Here is a 19,576-nt window from a genome sequence, read left to right on the forward strand (position 1 = left end):
TATCGCATAGTTCAGCTATAGAAAATCTCCTTTCCATCCTAACAGTTAACAGAGTTGCAATAGCATCTGCACAGGTTACTCGCCTACTGTCGTCGCTCGGTGCATTACAATGACGCAGCCACTCAGGCCGCAGTTGCCTATGTGTTTACGATTTACGCTCGCGATGTCAATACGCGCAGCGGGCAATAACAGGAACCGATTGCTTACGTACATGCACGGCCAAGTATCTACTTTTCCAAAACCATTATCCTGAGACGAACTGTTTTTTTCTGGGACAACTGTAGGAAATACGCAAACATGTTACTAGACTTTTTTGTCAAGCATTGCGAGATGTGCCATCTGTATAATTTTGGCGCCTTATACCGTTTACACCCTGTATATTACCCTAGATTTGTTGATAACTTTTTACCTTTGGTGGCCTTAGTTCCTGTAATAACATCAGGGTCGCTAATCCCTCTCCCACTCATTACAGTCTTGGTTCTTCCACATGTGGATTGTCAGGTTAGTTGTTAGAAGCAGCAGTCAATGTATTCAGCATAACTTTCCAAGACTGGTTTTCCTTTCAGTTGATAATATATGTGTAGTTTCTCATCTGATATTGGGCAGGTTAGGGTCACCACCTACAACTAATCTATGCACAGCATATTTCCAAGTGCTCAAGTATAAACTATCTTCGAATGACTCTGCAACCAAAAGTGTCTGGATCTTTTTGGACAGTAGCAATATCTGATTATTAATGTAAGTCCACCAAGCAAGGTTACTCTTGTCCATATTAGTCTGCACCCAGATTCATTTTCAATCTTGCTAGACCTAATGTTTTTGCTTGTCACTATAAACATTCCTCCTTCTGGAGAGTGTAATCTAACCACCATGATGCTCCCCCTTGGGATAATAAAGAAAATGACAATGTACCACTGTGGACCAGTCTATCACTCTTCAGCGCGCACACACACACACACACACACACTCACACACACACACACACACACACACACACACACAAAAGGTTTAACTTATGCTAGCCTTCAGAGCCAGTGGCTCCTTCTTGTGGCAGAAGTGTTGAAGAGGAAGGAAGAGGGGTGAAGGAAAAGGACTGGCGAGGTTCAGAAAAAGATGAGAGCCAGTTGCTCCTTCTTGTGGAAGAAGTGTTGAAGAGGAAGGAAGAGGGATGAAGCAAAAGGACTGGAGAGGTTCAGAAAAAGATGTAGATTTTGGAAAAGTCCCCCAGACCTGCATGTCATGGGAGGTTTACAGGATGGGATGAAAAAGAAAGACTCATTGTTCGGGACTGCACTGGATGAGATTTGAAAATCTGAGAGCTTAAAAGTGGAAGCCACGGTAATATGTGCGACAGAGATTACTACTAAAACAGCGTGTATACACGGACAAGGAAAAAAAAATCCCGGATTTACCGGTTAAAAATACACTTTCTCCAGGGTGAAAATACACTTTTTCTGTGTTAAGAGTGACATTATGCTTTCCTTTGGAACTGTAAATCCTTTGAATGGCTATGGTTTTATACACCAGCTTAGAATTTCCTGGCACTTTGGAAAACAAAACTCAGAAAAAAAACAGTTTCAGAAAGATCTTTGATGTGCAGCAGCAAGTAAGCTGCATATTTTCGTATTACGAAAGTATCAATGCTTATTTCACCAAACCCTGCCTGTTACTTTCCAAGGCCTTGAAATTCAGATTGCAATGTGCTTTTGTAAGCCAGTCATAGCTCCTGTCACGTGATCTCGCCAGCCGACGACAGCGGATATTCAGAGTATAGGGCACGTGATGGGGAATATAGGACACGTGATGTAATCAGCAATAGCAACATCACTGTTAAGTAGCTCGAACACATAAACAGGAAAGTTAATGGTTTAAATTAATATACATAGTGTTGCTGCAAGAAAACCAAAGCTTTCACATGTAATATTGTTCTAGAAGAACTTTGGGGGCATAGAACCACTGGCTCTTCCTCCCATAAATATCACTGCCCTGCCGCAGAAAGATTAGTTCTTCTCTGGAATACGAGCTCTATGCCACATGCACTGTGTACATGCTGTGAGAATAAAAGTATTCATAATAAACGACGGGAGTGCGAGTGTCATTTATCCTCATAATTACCACGCCCAATCTCCACTGCCTGTTGTTGCTGAGGTCTTCAGTCCTGAGACTGGTTAGATGCAGCTCTCCATGCTACTCTATCCTGTGGAAGCTTCTTTGTCTCCCAGTACCCACTGCAACCTACATCCTTCTGAATCTGCTTAGTATATTCATCTCTTGGTCTCCCTCTACAATTTTTACCCTCCATGCTGCCCTCCAATACTAAATTTGTGATCCCTTGATGCCTTGCAACATGTCCTACCAACCGATCCCATGAACCTTGGGCCTTGCTGTTGGTGGGGAGGCTTGGGTGCCTCAGCGATACAGATAGCCATACCGTAGGTGCAACCACAACGGAGGGGTATCTGTTGGAGGCCAAAGGCGTCGTTCCTGAAGAGGGGCAGCAGCCTTTTCAGTAGCTTCAGGGGCAACAGTCTGGATGATTGATTGATCTGGCCTTGTAACACTAACCAAAACGGCCTTGCTGTGCTGGTACTGTGAACGGATGAAAGCAAGGGGAAACTACAGCCGAAATTTTTCCCAAGGGTATGCAGCTTTACTGTATGATTAAATGATGATGGCGTCCTCTTGGGTAAGATATTACGGACGCAAAATAGTCCCCCATTCGGATCTCCGGGTGGCAACTACTCAAGAGGACGTCGTTATCAGGAGAAAGAAAACTGGCATTCTACGGATCGGAGCGTGGAATCCAGAATGAGATTTTCACTCTGCAGCGGAGTGTGCGCTGATATGAAACTTCCTGGAAGATTAAAACTGTGTGCCCGACCGAGACTCGAACTCGGGACCTTTGCCTTTCGCGGGCAAGTGCTCTACCATCTGAGCTACCGAAGCAAAGGTCCCGAGTTCGAGTCTCGGTCGGGAGCGTGGAATGTCAGATCCCTTAATCGGGCAGGTAGGTTAGAAAATTTAAAAAGGGAAATGGATAGGTTAAAGTTAGATGCAGTGGGAATTAGTGAAGTTCGGTGGCAGGAGGAACAAGACTTTTGGTCAGGTGAATACAGGGTTATAAATACAAAATCAAATAGGGGTAATGCAGGAGTAGGTTAAATAATGAATACAAAAATAGGAGTGTGGGTAAGCTACTACAAACAGCAGAGTGAACGCATTATTGCGGCCAAGATAGACACAAAGCTCACGCCTGCTACAGTAGTACAAGTTTATAAGCCAACTAGCTCTGCAGATGATGAAGAAATTGATGAAATGTATGATGACACAGAAGAAATTATTCAGATAGTGAAGGGAGACGAAAATTAAATAGTCATGGATGACTGGAATTCGATAGTGGGAGAAGGGAGGGAAGGAAACGTAGTAGGTGAATATGGATTGGGGCTAAGAAATGAAAGAGGAAGTCGTCTGGTAGAATTTTGCACAGAGTATAACTTAATCATAGCTAACACTTGGTTCAAGAATCATGAAAGAAGGTTGTATACATGGAAGAAGCCTGGAGATACTATAAGGTATCAGATAGATTATATAATGGTAAGACAGAGATTTAGGAACCAGGTTTTAAATTGTAAGACATTTCCAGCGGCAGATGCGGACTCTGACTACAATCTATTGGTTATGAACTGTACATTAAAAATTGAAGAAACTGCAAAAAGGTGGTAATTTAAGGAGATGGGACCTGGATAAACTGACTAAACCAGAGGTTATACAGATCTTCAGGGAGAGCATAAGGGAACAATTGACAGGAATGGAGGAAAGAAATACAGCAGAAGAAGAATGGATAGCTTTGAGAGATGAAGTAGTGAAGGCAGCAGAGGATCAAGTAGGTAAAAAGATGAGAGCTAGTAGAAATCCTTGGGTAACACAAGAAATATTGAATTTAAATGATGCAAGGAGATAATATAAAAATGCGGTAAATGTAGCAGGCAAAAAGCAATACAAATGTCTCAAAAATAAGATTGACAGGAGGTGCAAAATGACTAATCAGGGACGGCTAGAGGACAAATGTAAGGATTTAGAGTCTTATCACACTAGCGGTAAGATAGATACTGCCTACAGGAAAATTAAAGAGATCTTTGGAGAAAAGAGAACCACTTGTATGAATATCAAGAGCTCACATGGAAACCCAGCACTAAGCAAAGAAGGGAAAGCAGAAAGGTGGAAGGAGTATATGAAGAGTCTATACAAGGGCGATGTACTTGAGGACAATATTAGAGAAACAGAAGAGAATGTAGATGAAGATGAAACGGGAAATGTGATACTGCGTGAAGAGTTCGACAGAGCACTGAAAGATCTGAGTCGAAACAAGGCCCCGGGAGTAGACAACATGCCATGAGAACTACTGACAGCCTTGGGAGAGCCAGTCCTGACAAAACTCTACCATCTGGTGAGCAAGATATATGAGACAGGCGAAATACCCTCAGACTTCAAGAAGAATATAATAATTCCAATCCAAAAGAGGGCAGGTGGTGATAGATGTGAAAATCACCGAACTATCAGTTCAATAAGTCACAGCTGCAAAATACTAACGCGAATTCTTTACAGACGAATGGAAAAACTGGTAGAAGCCGACCTCGGGGAAGATCAGTTTGGATTCCGTAGAAATAATGGAACATGTGAGGCAATACTGCGCCTACAACTTATCTTAGAGGATAGATCAAGGAAAGGCAAACCTACGTTACTAGCATTTGTAGACTCAGAGAAAGCATTTTACAATGTTGACTGGAATACTCTTTTTCAAATTCTGAAGGTGGCAGAGGTAAAATACAGGGAGCGAAAGGCTATTTACAATTTGTACAGAAACCAGATGACAGTTATACAAAGAGTTGAGGGGCATGAAAGGGAAGCCGTGGTTGGGAAGTGAGTGAGACAGGGTTGTAGCCTTTCCCTGATGTTATTCAATCTGAATATTGAGCAAGCAGTAAAGGAAATAAAAACTTTGTGGTTCGCCAATGTCATTGTAATTCTGTCAGAGACAGCAAAGGACTTGGAAGAGCAGTTGAACGAAATGGACAGTGTCTTGAAAGGAGGATATAAGATGAACATCAACAAAAGCAAAACGAGGATAATGGGAGGTAGTCGAATTAAGTCAGGTGATGCTGAGGGAATTAGATTAGGAAATGAGACTCTTAAAGTAGTAAAGGAGTTTTGCTATTTGGGGAGCAAAGTAACTGACAATGGTCGAAGTAGAGTGGATATAAAATGTAGACTGGCAATGGCAGGGAAAGTGTTTCTGAAGAAGAGAAATTTGTTAACATCGAGTACAGATTTAAGTGACAGGAAGTCGTTTCTGAAAGTATTTGTATGGAGTGTGGCCATGTATGGAAGTGAAACATGGACGATAAATAGTTTGGACAAGAAGAAAATGTGGTGCTACAGAAAAATGCTGAAGATTAGATGGGTAGATCACATAACTAATGAGGAGGTATTGAATAGAATTGGGGAGAAGAGGAGTTTGTGGCCAACTTGACAAGAAGAAGGGACCAGTTGGTAGGGCATATTCTGAGGCATCAAGGGATCACAAATTTAGCATTGGAGGGCAGTGTGGAGGGTAAAAATAGTAGAGGGACACCAAGAGATGAATACACTAAGCAGATTCAGAAGGATGTAGGTTGCAGTAGGTACTGGGAGATAAAGAAGCTTGCACAGGATAGAGTAGCATGGAGAGCTGCATCAAACCAGTCTCAGGACTGAAGACCACAACAACAACAACAACAATAACAACACTGTAAGATACATCACAGAAATGTGCCAGTAAAATTTTTAATAATGACATAAGTGACTGACCTTCTGGGCTCAAAATTCTTCTAAATGGCTCGTCCCCAAAGAGCGGATTTTTAAATGAGAGTCAAACACTCTGCGATTTAAGCAGTTCATCGTACATTCTCGCACATAGTTCATCTTGCATAAAAGGATGGTTGGTTGATTTGAGAGTGGGGACCAAACAGTGAGGTCATAGGTCCCATGCATAAAAGGACATTTACTTTGAAAGTAATGCTTTTCAAACCACTATTCACAAGATTTTCCCACGCCCTGTTATAAATATGTTTGTTTCAGCAGTTGCCAGAGAGCGCCAGATAACAGGTGTCACCACGCTTGCACAGCTACGACAACGTAGGAAGCCCGTATGTCCGCACGTGTAAAACATTAAAAGATCTTACATTTTGTCATAAAAGAAGCAACACATCAGAGGATACTCAAAGAGCATTGGAATTTCGTGAATCATACTAAAATGGGTAATTTGGCTTAAAGTGCACATTCACATGTCCAGATTCCCAATAAAGTAGACCTCAATCTGATATTAAGCTTTTCAGTGTGGTTTTTTGAGATCTGAATTTTCTTGGAGTACCAGTACTTTATTATCTCATGTTTGGTTCTTTATTATGGGTTAATGCCATATGTGCTAGAAGGTAAAAACGTGCACTTGAAGTGCAGCGAACAGTTGAAAGTAGCCAATAGTGTGGAATTAAACACTTCGTTTCAAATAAGTTGATGGCCTCAGGGGAAAAGATCAATAAAAGCCAAATTTCTTGAACAAACTGTCAAAAATAACATCATTGTTCTGCAAAGTGATTAATGCTTGATTGTCAGAAAGGTGGGAATAAAATAAGATCTGAAACTAATAAACATATTTTAGCATTCCGTTTTCATTCACATGATAGCTCTCAGCCACAGAAATCCAGTTTGTTTTCATTTGATATGAGAGCTGTGAACGAACAGGAAATGGTAAATCACTAAACATAAACACTGGTGAACACTCTCCACTCAAACTCAGACTGCTCTGGGCATCACTCCCCCGCCGCCACCACCTCGTGCGTTTTAGTGCACATCTTCCTGAAAGGTCTGATACATAAAACATATATGTTCGAGGTCTTAAGCGTGCCAAAATGCAGTGCCACACCTCTCCACACAGCATTCTTCTATCGTGCATCGCTGTATTTCGCTCTGTGAAATTCAAATGTGTCTATTTTGTAATGGATGCCGTCAAACTATATTCAGGACAAGGGAAATTAAAACGTCCTGTGGTTTCTCGCCTGCTTCCAGTCGGCCGGTCTGACATACTGCCTCTCTTTTAAAAAAAACCTCACAATTAGTACTGGATGGGATTCTTTGTAACCGGGAGAACAAGGACTCTTCAGAACATTTGCACTCTTTATTGCTTATTGCTGTTTTGTCCAACATAAAATTAAATATAGGATACATAAAACGAATAAAGACAAGAGACAAGCAAGACAGTACACTTTTCTTCAATCCTTAGGTCCTAGTATTTTTTTATCTCTAATCTTGTTACAGCTTTACATGCCGTGCTTTCCTTTCTGCGAAAGAATCTAATACTTCATCAAAATCTGTCAAACATTTTGCTACATGAATAATTGAAATGTCGTCCAATATTGAAAAAGACTGGTGTGATTTCTCGATCTGATTACGTGTATTTTTCCACTGTCTGCTAGATGAAACAAAATAGGTCTGTCTAATATTGTAGCAATTGTAACACACACAAAATAAACGAGACTGTTTTGGCACAAATGGCCATTTTTATAGCACGACAGAATAAATTCACAAAGTATCAATATCAAATGCCTATTAGGCCTACTACAAGCAAAAAAGCTTTATGTTGGGAAACAGCTTCACATTTCATTCATACGCTCCAGCTTCTCAAGCATGAGATCGAAAAGTAGTACTACGAAATTTTTGTATAAATTTGGAATCATCATATTCTTCCATAATTTTTGTGATGTCCCCGTTCTTCTTCCTGCTTGTTCTAACAAACAATCTTGTCATAACTATTCCTGCCAGTGTCAAAACTTACTCTCTGGTTAAAGTCACTCATCCTGCCAGAATCACCGGTTTCGTTATCCCACATTTGTTCTCCGGTTAGGCATTATTATGTATTCATACAACGCGTTTTCTGCACTACTCCCACAATAGAACTTAAGCGCTTGCTAGCCAGAGACTGTACAAATGGCCCTTACTAGTGTAGCAATCTGGCCAAACATTTTCTGCCAAAATTTTATTTTCTTGAGTACACCAAGGTAATCTTTCTTACCTGTTATTCCAGTCTGTCGTTTATTTCCTCTCTGGTAGTCTGAATCTATGGATTTCGCTAGTAATTATAATAAAGCTGATCATTGGCAAACACAGTCAACCACATAAACAAACAGCAATTGACATTCACCTGTTAGAGTTTATTCTGCTCAGCTCGTGTAGCCCGGCCCCTTTTGTCTGTAGGAAAGTTTATTTCCACATGTGACCATGATTCTCCTGGCAGACACATCATGTACGCTATGCACACATTCAAAAATAAACTTATGATTCACTCAGAAATCAACTTATAATGTGATCAAAAAGGTTCAACAACCAACAGGGATGTGTTTAAAAATCATATGAATAATCGATAGACCGACATGCACTGGATGCTAGGCGCTTTGTGAAAGAAGGTTTTTTTCCTCGAGAATATGAATTTGGCTTCCCCTCTGAAATTGCTGCCCATGACAGATACCCCGGTTTGTTTCGTCCTTGCCGAAGGCCAGCTATACACTTCTGCCCACATTAAACCTCCTACCAACAGCAGTGCTTACATTTTGACAGTTGCCATCCTTTCCACATCAAACCTTCCCTCCCATACAGTCTTGGTACTCAAGGCAAACATAACTGTTCAGATGCAGACTCTTTACAGAAATACACCACCATTGTCACCTCAGCCTTCACTGGAAGTAATTACCCAATCAGCCTAGTTCAAAAGCAGATTTCCCGGGCCATCACGTTCAGTTCAGGTTCTGATTATCCCTCCAAAAAACAACTTTGGAGCACACCACTTGTCACTCAGTATTATCCTGGTCCTGAATGTATTAAACACCTACTTTGACAGGGTCATGACTTTTTAAAATCATGCCCTGAAATGAGATCCATTCTGCCTAAGATTTTGCAATATCCTTGTCAGACTCTATGCTCCTTCTGCATCCATCTCCATAACCTATGGCTCCTACCCCTATGACTGTCCCTGATTCAAGGCCTGCCATATTCACCCTCCTATCACCAACTGTACCACCCCTGTAACTGGCAAAACATATACTATCAAATGGAGAGGCACATGTGAAGTGACACATCATATACCAGCTGTTGTGTGAGCGTTGTTCGGCCTTTTACATCGGCATGACTACCACCAAATTATCAGTTAGAAAGAATGGGCATAGGCAGAGGATGTATACTGGCAACACACAATGTCCTGCTGCAGAGCATGCTCTACAACATGACAGTCATGATCTCAAAGACACCAGTTTCTCAGAACTCCGCAGGTTGGAACTGGTGCTACAACATGTCCTTGGTTCTCGCCACCCACCTGGTCTTAATTTACGTTAATTTCTTCCGTCTCAGCATTACTTCATAGTGACTACTCCTTTCTTCATACTGTTTTAGTTTTCTACATCTTTCATTTTCTGTCTTGTCTATTTTTGGCTTTCTGTTACATACAATGCACTTAGCTTTTCACTCTTATTAACTTGTTCACAATATTTTAGTAGCAATCTCCATCTTGCATGTTACCGTGTCTTCCAGCTTTCAGCTCTCAGGTTTTCAAATCTCGTCCAGTGCAGTCCCCAACACTTAGTCTTTCTTTCTCATCCTGTCTGATAAGTCACCCCTGACCCAGGGTTCTGGGCGACTTTTCTGAATCTGAACTGAACCCCTTTTTCTAAACCTCTCTAGTCCTTTTCTTTCACCCCTCTTCCTTCCACTTCAACTGTTCTGCCAGAAGAAGGAGCCACTGGCTTCGAAAGCTTGCATAAGTTGAACCTTTGTGTGTGTGTGTGTGTGTGTGTGTGTGTGTGTGTGTGTGTGTGTGTGTGTTTTATCCTGCCACAGCTTGGTGAGCAGATTTTTTCATCTATCTGATTTCATTATATTGTCAAAAATTAATTATTTTTGTTGAACATATTTATAGTTACACACATGCACACACATAATGTCTCCATCTTTTTTTATGTTTTTATGAGAGGAATTCCACACTGCTTACAGATTTTAACAAAATTGTTTGTGTGTAATTTTCTATGATATTTATTTCTCTACAATGATGAATGGTCATTATATTGTATTGCTTGCTTGACCACAGTAATACTCAAAGAAGCAGTGAACTGTTTCATGTGAGTACAAATCATTTTGCCTCAGTACCACATTTTAATGACGCTGTACAAGACAAATTACTTCCTTGGAAATAAAGCGATTTCATTAACTACATTTGTTTCTTACATTAGTCATTCGATACAAAGAAAGTAACCTACACTATTAACAAAATTTATTGCTTTTTATGTTTATGTTGTAACTTACTAATAACTAAATATTTACAGCTCGCTCAATCCTAATTACCTCGCCTGGATATTGGGAAGTTCCCTGGTCATGTTAGGTGCAGTAGTGAAGCACTGAATAGTGACGTGTCTGTTAGAGTCCACAAAAGAAGCCTCATAACAGCTGGCAGTGCTGTTGCCTGCTTTCAACTGAACCACAGATGGTTGCATGTAAAAACAATGGTCTATGGAGTTTTAAAAACACTGAGGCATTGCCATAAACTTGTTGTTGTTGTGGTCTTCAGTCCTGAGATTGGTTTGATGCAGCTCTCCATGCTACTCTATCCTGTGCAAGCTTCTTCATCTCCCAGTACCTACTGCAATCTACATCCTTCTGGATCTGCTTAGTGTATCCATCTCTTGGTCTCCCTCTACGATTTTTACCCTCCACGCTGCCCTCCAATGCTATATTGGTGATCCCTTGATGCCTCACAACATGTCCTACTAACCGACCCCTTCTGCTAGTCAAGTTGTGCCACAAATTTCTCTTCTCCCCAATCCTATTCAATACCTCCTCATAAGTTATGTGATCCACCCATCTAATCTTCAGCATTCTTCTGTAGCACCACATTTCGAAAGCTTCTATTCTCTTCTTGTCCAAACTATTTATCGTCCACGTTTCACTTCCATACATGGCTGAACTCCATACAAATACTTTCAGAAACGACTTCCTGACACTTAAATCTATACTCGATGTTAACAAATTTCTTTTCTTCAGGAACACTTTCCTTGCCATTGCTAGTCTATATTTTATATCCCCTCTACTTCGACCATTGTCAGTTATTTTGCTCCCCAAACAGCAAAACTCCTTTACAACTTTAAGTGTCTCATTTCCTAATCTAATTCCCTCAGCAGTATGCACTGGCACGAATCTTCCTGAGAGCTGAACCGAGACGAACTCAGCAGCTTTGCCTTCCGCAGACAAGTGCAAGATTCCAGAAAGTTTTGTATCTGCATGTACTCCACTGTAGAGTGAAAATTTCACTCTGGAAGCAGCCTCAGGCTGTGGCTAAGCCATGACTTCACAATATATTTCTTCCAGGAGTGCTAATCTTGCAAGTTTTGCAGAAGAGCTTTTGTGAAGTATGGATAGTAGGAGATGAGGTACAGCTGGAAGTAAAACCTGTGAGGACGGATCACAAGTCGCACTCGGGTAGCTATCGGTAGTGCACTTCCTCACGAAAGACAAAGTTCCCAAGTTCGAGTCACGGACCGGCACACAGTTTTAATCTGTCAGCAAGTTTCATATACATAACCATCTTAAATGATTGGCTGAGGCACACACATGAAACAGCCACGCCAGGCTGATTGCAACTGTCAGGCATTTATTCACTGGGTCTACTGCAGTTTGCAAGATCGGCACAAGGTTAGTTACTGTAAATAGTTTTCAAATTTCCAAACATATTTCATGAAAATTGTGGTTTTTTAAAAATCTGTATTATGTTTTGGAAACACTTTTTTCTTCACGAAAGTGGTGTGTAGAATGAATATAATACTAGGATCACCAATAATCTGTACAAACACTTCATGGGTAAGCGAGGAGGAGGAGATTAGTGTTTAATACTCCCTTCGACAATGAGGTCACTAGAGACGGAGCACAAGCTCCGATTAGGGAAGGAGTGGGAAGGAACCATCCTGGCATTTTCCTGAGACAATTTAGGGAAATCACAGAAAACCTAATTCAGGATGGCCGGAGGTGGTTTTGAACCATTGTCCTCCCAAATGCGAGTCCAGTGTGCTAACCACTGCTCCACCCTACTCGGTCATGGGTAAGGAATCACACACGGGTACACATGTATTCAGTAACCACAAGAACATATTAAATGTCATGCATTTGGGCTTGTGGATTTAAATGTTGGTTAACACTAATCTTCACATTAAACAAACCGTACCTTCACTAATGTAAAGACAGCTGATAGTGCCCTATAAGCATTAGATAAAAACAGCAGCTGACTAGTCTAAGAGGAAGAGCAGTGGTTTTTTGCCAAGCAGCTTCTTTATAAATAAATTTCCAATAATTATCCATGCGGGTAGATAGGCACTAGTTGTAACTGTTTGTTAGTATACTTTACAGAAGTAGCCTGTAATGACTGCTCTTGTCAACTGACGTATAGCTTGGCTCACTCCACATCCCTGAAGCCTTTCCTTCGAGGTGGGATTATGGAACACTATGCTGAATGAATGCATCTTAAAGATAATGTAGTAGATACTGAATTGAAGAAACTTCTGATAGGCAACTCATTCTGCCCCACTGACGATTATCCTCTTAGAAGCTCATGTTTTACGGTAAAATCACAAGTAATACTCACATTTCTAGCATTCTTTTTCATTGTGGCTTTCTATGTTTCAATGGTCTATGTTTCAATGCCTCCTCTATATGGTGAGCAGAAATCTATTCTTTCAATATCATTGCTAACTTCAAATTGTATTCCAACTGTATTTCACAATCTTTTCATCATACTGCACTCATCTACATCTACATCTACATCCATACTCCGCAAGCCACCTGACGGTGTGTGGCGGAGGGTACCCTGAGTACCTCTATCAGTTCTCCCTTCTATTCCAGTCTCGTTTTGTTCGTGGAAAGAAGGATTGTCTGTATGCTTCTGTGTGGGCTCTAATCTCTCTGATTTTATCCTCATGGTCTCGTGAGATATACGTAGGAGGGAGCAATATACTGCTTGACTCTTCGGTGAAGGTATGTTCTCGAAACTTCAACAAAAGCCTGTACCAAGCTACTGAGCGTCTCTCCTGCAGAGTCTTCCACTGGAGTTTATCTATCATCTCCGTAACGCTTTCGCGATTACTAAATGATCCTGTAACGAAGCGCGCTGCTCTCTGTCGGATCTTCTCTCTCTCTTCTATCAACCCTATCTGGTACGGATCCCACACCGCTGAGCAGTATTCAAGCAGAGGGCGAACAAGTGTACTGTAACCTACTTCCTTTGTTTTCGGATTGCATTTCCTTAGGATTCTTCCAATGAATCTCAGTCTGGCATCTGCTTTACCGACGATCAACTTTATATGATCATTCCATTTTAAAACACTCCTAATGCGTACTCCCAGATAATTTATGGAATTAACTGCTTCCAGTTGCTGACCTGCTATTTTGTAGCTAAATGATAAGGGATCTATCTTTCTATGTATTCGCAGCACATTACACTTGTCTACATTGAGATTCAATTGCCAACTAAAATACACGTCTCTGATTTCTTTCCATGTTTCATAGAAACATTTTTGCAGGATCCTCAAAATACAAGTAATGTAATGCAACATAAAATGGAAAGCCATTATTGTAATGCAACAGATGTAGCCTGTAATGACTGCTCTTGCCAACTGATGTATAGCTCAATTCACTCCACAGAATATCTGACTCACCTCTGAACATTGTGCGAACTTCTGGTGCACTCAATGGTCGTTTCTTTCTTGTCTGTGGTAGGATATCAGCCCTCCAGTCTGCCCACTGAGGGTACTGCTCTTCAAGTGACTGAACAGAGCTAGCCTGAGACCTCCTCCACTGCTCCAATTCTTCCCTTAACTGCAGCGCCATCTGCAAAATGCATCACAATGAAACAATTGTTCGTAGGATACAGAAGTGCACAGGCAATCACTTTTCTTACAGCCATGAATTGTCATGCAAAGCTCTCCCCCTCCCCCACCCCTACAAGTGTTTATGTAATTAAAAACTCACGGTATATGAGCAACACCTCATTGTTATTATGGTCTCCGGCTTTCAGGAACTGCTGCTTGATCAAGAGGAGTAAAAACAGGCTGTCAAGAGACACAAGTCATGTTATCCAAACGGTGGTTGTACATGTAAAATTATCTAAATAGGTTGTAATCTTACTACTCATGTTGGACTCTTACTTCACCCTGCAACTGGCTGTGAAAAATATATTTGAGCTTGGAATTCCTACGCTCAATTAGCATTTACAGAAAATTCAGACAGGATGACATCATTACTTTCCAGCATAGTTAATAGCTTTTGCACAGCTGTCCATTATTTTTTAAAAAAAAAAAAAAAAAAAAAAATTTTAATTGATAATATGGAATAGAAAGCTTCTTCGCTTTATTCATGCAAACTCTTTGTGTTTGAAGGTGAGTTGGATTACTCATTCTGGTGAGATAAAACCTGTAGTATGCATTTTAACAATATTATGAAAAGGGAAGTTGCTACTCACTGTATAGCGGAGATGCTGAGTCGCAGACAGGCAGAACAAAAAGGCGTCACAAATAAAGTTTTTGGCCAGTAAGGCCTTTGTCAAGAATAGACAGCAAACACACACACACACACACACACACACACACACACACACGCAAAAGCAACTGGCACACATGTGACTGCAGTCTCTGGCAACTGAGGCCACACTGCAGCAGTGTGGCCTCAGTTGCCTGAGACTGCAGTCACATGTGTACCAGTTGCTTTTGTGTGTGTGTGTGTGGGGGGGGGGGGGGGGTCTATTTTTGATGAAGGACTTACTGGCCGAAAACTTGATTTGTAACAGTCTTTTTGTTCTGCCTATCTGCGACTCAGCATCTCCGCTATATGGTGAGTGGCAACTTCCCTTTTCATAATATTGTTACATTCCATCCTAGATTTTCCATAGTGCATTTTAATATTTACTAAGTGAATGAGAGAATGACATTTTTGTTGAAGTAAATCTGCAATAAATGCCACTCCAGGTAGTAACTAAATTTGAGGAGTGGCTGTAACAATAGCGAGCACTCTTTAGTGCATTCTTCATCTGACACCATCTACCAACATTCACTTCTGTGACATTAAATTTCCTAATTGCTACACAGTTGTTTGAAGTCTCTACTTCATTAATTTAAAATCAGCATAATATTATCTGCATCAGCCAGTTGTGAACCAAAAATTCATAGATCCTCATACTGTAAAAAATTTGTGTCAGTATCCATTAACAACAACAATCACTACAATTTACTGCCCTTATATTATACTGTCCTCCACCAGAAGGTAAGTTTTAATGCCACACTGTTATACTATGCACTGTCCTATTCAAGGTGGTGCGAACTTGCGTTCCAAGAACTTCGGACTGACTTTCCCAGCGAGTTATGAGGGGGACCTACAGTTAAACCTGGACCTCAAACCATGGTGCTACTCAGCACATACATAAATCATTTCCAGGTGTGAAAGATGCAGTACTTGACACATCCTCCGCTCAATTCAGATTTGTAGACTTAACTCACAGAGCTACCACCCTTAACTCACAGTGCTACCAACCAAGTCATGTACTACAGCTACACTAATAAATGAAACTAAGTATTGTACCTCCTTTTGATAATTCCTGTAAAGTTCAGATACTAACAAAACATTGATGAAAAAAGGAACTTCCATTTTAAACTATTTGCAACATAAAAATATTGACCTCAATTACCAAAAATGTACCTGCAAATATATGATTATTCTGTTGCTTCCAAATAACAAATTTGAGGAAATAGGTCATCTTACAGTTGTATAAATATGATGCTCCAGCTAGGTAGGTGTACTTATGGATCTCAATAGCAGAAGCAGAAAACTCAAAGCCCATATAAAAGTAAACAACTAATTAAACAACGAAAACTTCAAATTGGAATCATCTCTCACACACACCTTCTACATGCTCCCCATAATTCACAAACCCAACAATCCTGTACACCACTTTATAGCTGGTCACTGTGCCCCACTGAAAGAATTTCGGTCCTCACGGACCAACATCTCCAGCCAACTGCTCGAAATTAAGCCTCCCATGTCACAGATACCAACCACTCCTTTATCTTCTGGATCCCTACTCATCACCGTCAATGCCACTTCCCTATACACCAACATCCCTCATACCCACAGTCTTGCCACTATTGAACACAACATTTCCCACGATACTTCAGACTCCAAACCCACTACTTCACAACTCATTCACCTTACTAACTACATCCTAACAGAAAACTACTTCTCCTTTGAAGGGAAGGTATACAAACAAATCCGCAGTAGCAGTACAGTCATGGACACCTGGATGGCACCTTCCAATGCCAACTTGTTTATGGGCCATCTAGAGATTTTCCTTGCCTCCCAATACACCAAACCCCTAGCCTGTTCAGGTTCATTAACGATATCTTCATCACCTGGACACAGGGCTAAGACAACCTATCCTCATTCCTTCACAACCTCAACTCCTTCTCTCCCATCCACTTCACACAGGCCTCCTCTAGGTCAAGTCAAGAAGGATAGGAGAGTGTTTCTGCTAGATAGAGCAGATAAGCAGTTATTAACACCTCACTTAGACAGTGAACTGGCATCACTTAGTTCCAGTAAGATGAATGTACAGGAATTATGAGCAAAGTTCAAGCATATTGTAAATCATGGTCTGCAGAGTTACATGCCTACCAAGTGGATTAAAGATGGGAAAGACGCACCATGGTTTAATAACAAAATTCGGCAGATGCTGAGGAAGCAGAGGCTGTTGCACTCTAGGTTGAAAAGGGGACACACAAATGACAACAAGTGAAGCTTAGTACAGATTCATGCACCTGTGAAAAGATCTATGCGTGAAGCATACAACAACCACTGTCACTCCTTAGAGAAGGGATGGCAGAGAACTCGAGGAAATTCTGTTCATATGTGAAACTGCTAAGTGGGTCTAAGGCTTTTATTCATCCCTTGTTGACCCTCTGGTGTGGCAGTTGAAGATAGCAAAACAAAAGGCAAAGTCTTAAATTTATGAAAAGGATAGTTGCTCCTCACCTTACAGCAGAGATGCTGAGTCACAGATAAGCACAACAAAAAGACTGCCACAAAATAAGCTTTCAGCCAACAAGGCCATTGCAACTCAGCATCTCTGCTTATTACATTACATCCTGGATTTTCCATTGTTAGAGGTTTTAAATTTCACAATGAAGAAATCATTCACACAGGAGAACCATACAAACGTATCGTCATTTGACTACCAGACGGACTCCTGTATGGACAACATAGAAATAAGCAAACCTGGCGTCGAGAAACAATTGAAACATTTGAAAACAAATAGGTCACCAGGTTCATATAGAGCCCCAGTTTGATTTTACAAATAGTACTCTATGGCATTGATCTCTTACCTAACATGCATTTATGATGAATCTCTCGCCCAGCACAAAGTCCCACGTGACTGGAAAAAAGCACTGGTGACTCCAGTATATAAGAAAGGTAACATAACGGACCTGCAAATTTAGAGATCGATATTCCTAACTTCTGTTTTCTGCAGAGTTTTTGAACATATTCTCAGTTTGAATGTAACAAACTTTCTTAAGACTGAAAAGATTATGTCCACAAACCAGCACGGTTTTAGAAAGCATTGCTCTTGCGAAACTCAGCTTGCCTTTTTCTCACATGATATACTGTGAACCAAGGATGAAGGGCAACAGGCAGATTCCGTATTTCTACATTTCTTGAAAGCATTTGACATGCTGCCCCATTGCAGGCTGTTAACTAAGGTATGAGCATATCGAATAAATCCACAGATATGTGAGTGGCCCAAAGACTTCTTAAATACTAGGACCCAGTATTTTGCCCTCGATGGCGAGTGTTCATCAGAGACACATTAGGAGTGCCTCAGGGAAGTGTGATAGGACCAGTGTTGTTCTCTATATAAGTGAATGATTTGGCAGGCAGGGTGAGCAACAATCTGTGCTTGTTGGCTGATGATGCCGTGGTGTACGGTACAGTGTTGAAGTTGAGTGACTGTTGGAAGATACGAGACGACTTAGACAAAATTTCTAGTTGGTGTGACGAATGGCACCTAGTCCTAAACATGGAAAAATGTAAATTAATGTGAAAGTGTAAGAAGAACTCTGCTTGACACAACAAAGTCATTTAAATATCTGGGCACAATGTTGCAAAGTGATATGAGGTGGAACAAGCATGTGAAAAGTGTAGTAAGGAAGGCAAATGGCCGACTTTGGTTTACTGTGAAAATTTTACAAAAAGAATGGTTCACCTGTAAAGGTGACTGCATAAAGGACACTTCTCGAGGACTGCTCCAGTGTTTGGGATCTTTATCATGTTGGACTGAAGAACACATCGGAGCAATTCAGAGGCGGGATGCTACATTTGTTAATGGTAGGTTCAAACAACGAGTAAATGTTACGGAGATGCTTCGGGAACTCAACTGGGAATCCCTGGAGGAAAGACGATGTTCTTTTCGAGGCACACTATTGAGAAAATTTAGAGAACTGGTATTTGAAGATGAGCGTCAAATGGTTCTACTGCCGCCAACATATATTGCGCATAAGGGCCACGAAAATAAGATACGAGATATTAGGGTTCATAAGGAGGTGAACAGACAGTTGTTTTTCCCTCTCTCCTTTGAGTGGAACAGGAGGGGAAACGACAAGTAGTAGTACAGGGTACCCACTGCCATGCACCGTATGATGGCTTGTGGAATATCTATGTAGATGTACACTCAGCGGGACACCTTCCTGGAGATTGATCTCCTCCTCTCTGATGGCTTGTGTCCTCTCTGTCCACATTAAACCCACTAACCACCAACAGTACCTGCATTTTGACAGCTGTCATCCCTTCCATGCCAAAAAATCCCTTCCATATAGCCTTGCCACCCGAGGACAGTATATCTGACTCTTGTCTAGTATGATGTAGGCCTCACTAAGGCCTTCGCAGACAGGCACTATCCCGCAGACCTAACATGCAAATATATCTCCTGTGCCATTTTCTCACACACCCTCAATCCTCTCACCAACCCCAAGAATCATCTAGAAAGGAGCGTCCCCTTTGTCACCCAATACCACCATGGACTGGAACAACTCAACCACATCCTTCATCAGGACTTTGATCACCACTCTTCATGTCCTGAAATGAGGGATGTCCTAACCATGAGGCTTCCTACCTCTCCTAAAGTGGTTTTTCACCCACCCAATCTCCACAACATCCTAGTTAATTTCTATCCACTCCCAATCCCTGTGGAAGACCGGGTGCAAGACTGCTCAATCCAACCACCCAACACTTTCTATTCCAGTCCTGTCACAGGTTTATCTCACTCCAAATGATTAATGGAAAATCTCATATGAGATGTGAAACAAATACTAACAAAGAGATAGAGGGGCTGGCCAGTACTTACCTCAGCTCAGTACAGCCGATAGATACACATAAAACAGAACCGAAAATTTACATTCATAGCTTTCGGAACAAA

This window comes from Schistocerca americana, chromosome 9, assembly GCF_021461395.2.
Source record: "Schistocerca americana isolate TAMUIC-IGC-003095 chromosome 9, iqSchAmer2.1, whole genome shotgun sequence".
Taxonomy (NCBI): domain Eukaryota; kingdom Metazoa; phylum Arthropoda; class Insecta; order Orthoptera; family Acrididae; genus Schistocerca; species Schistocerca americana.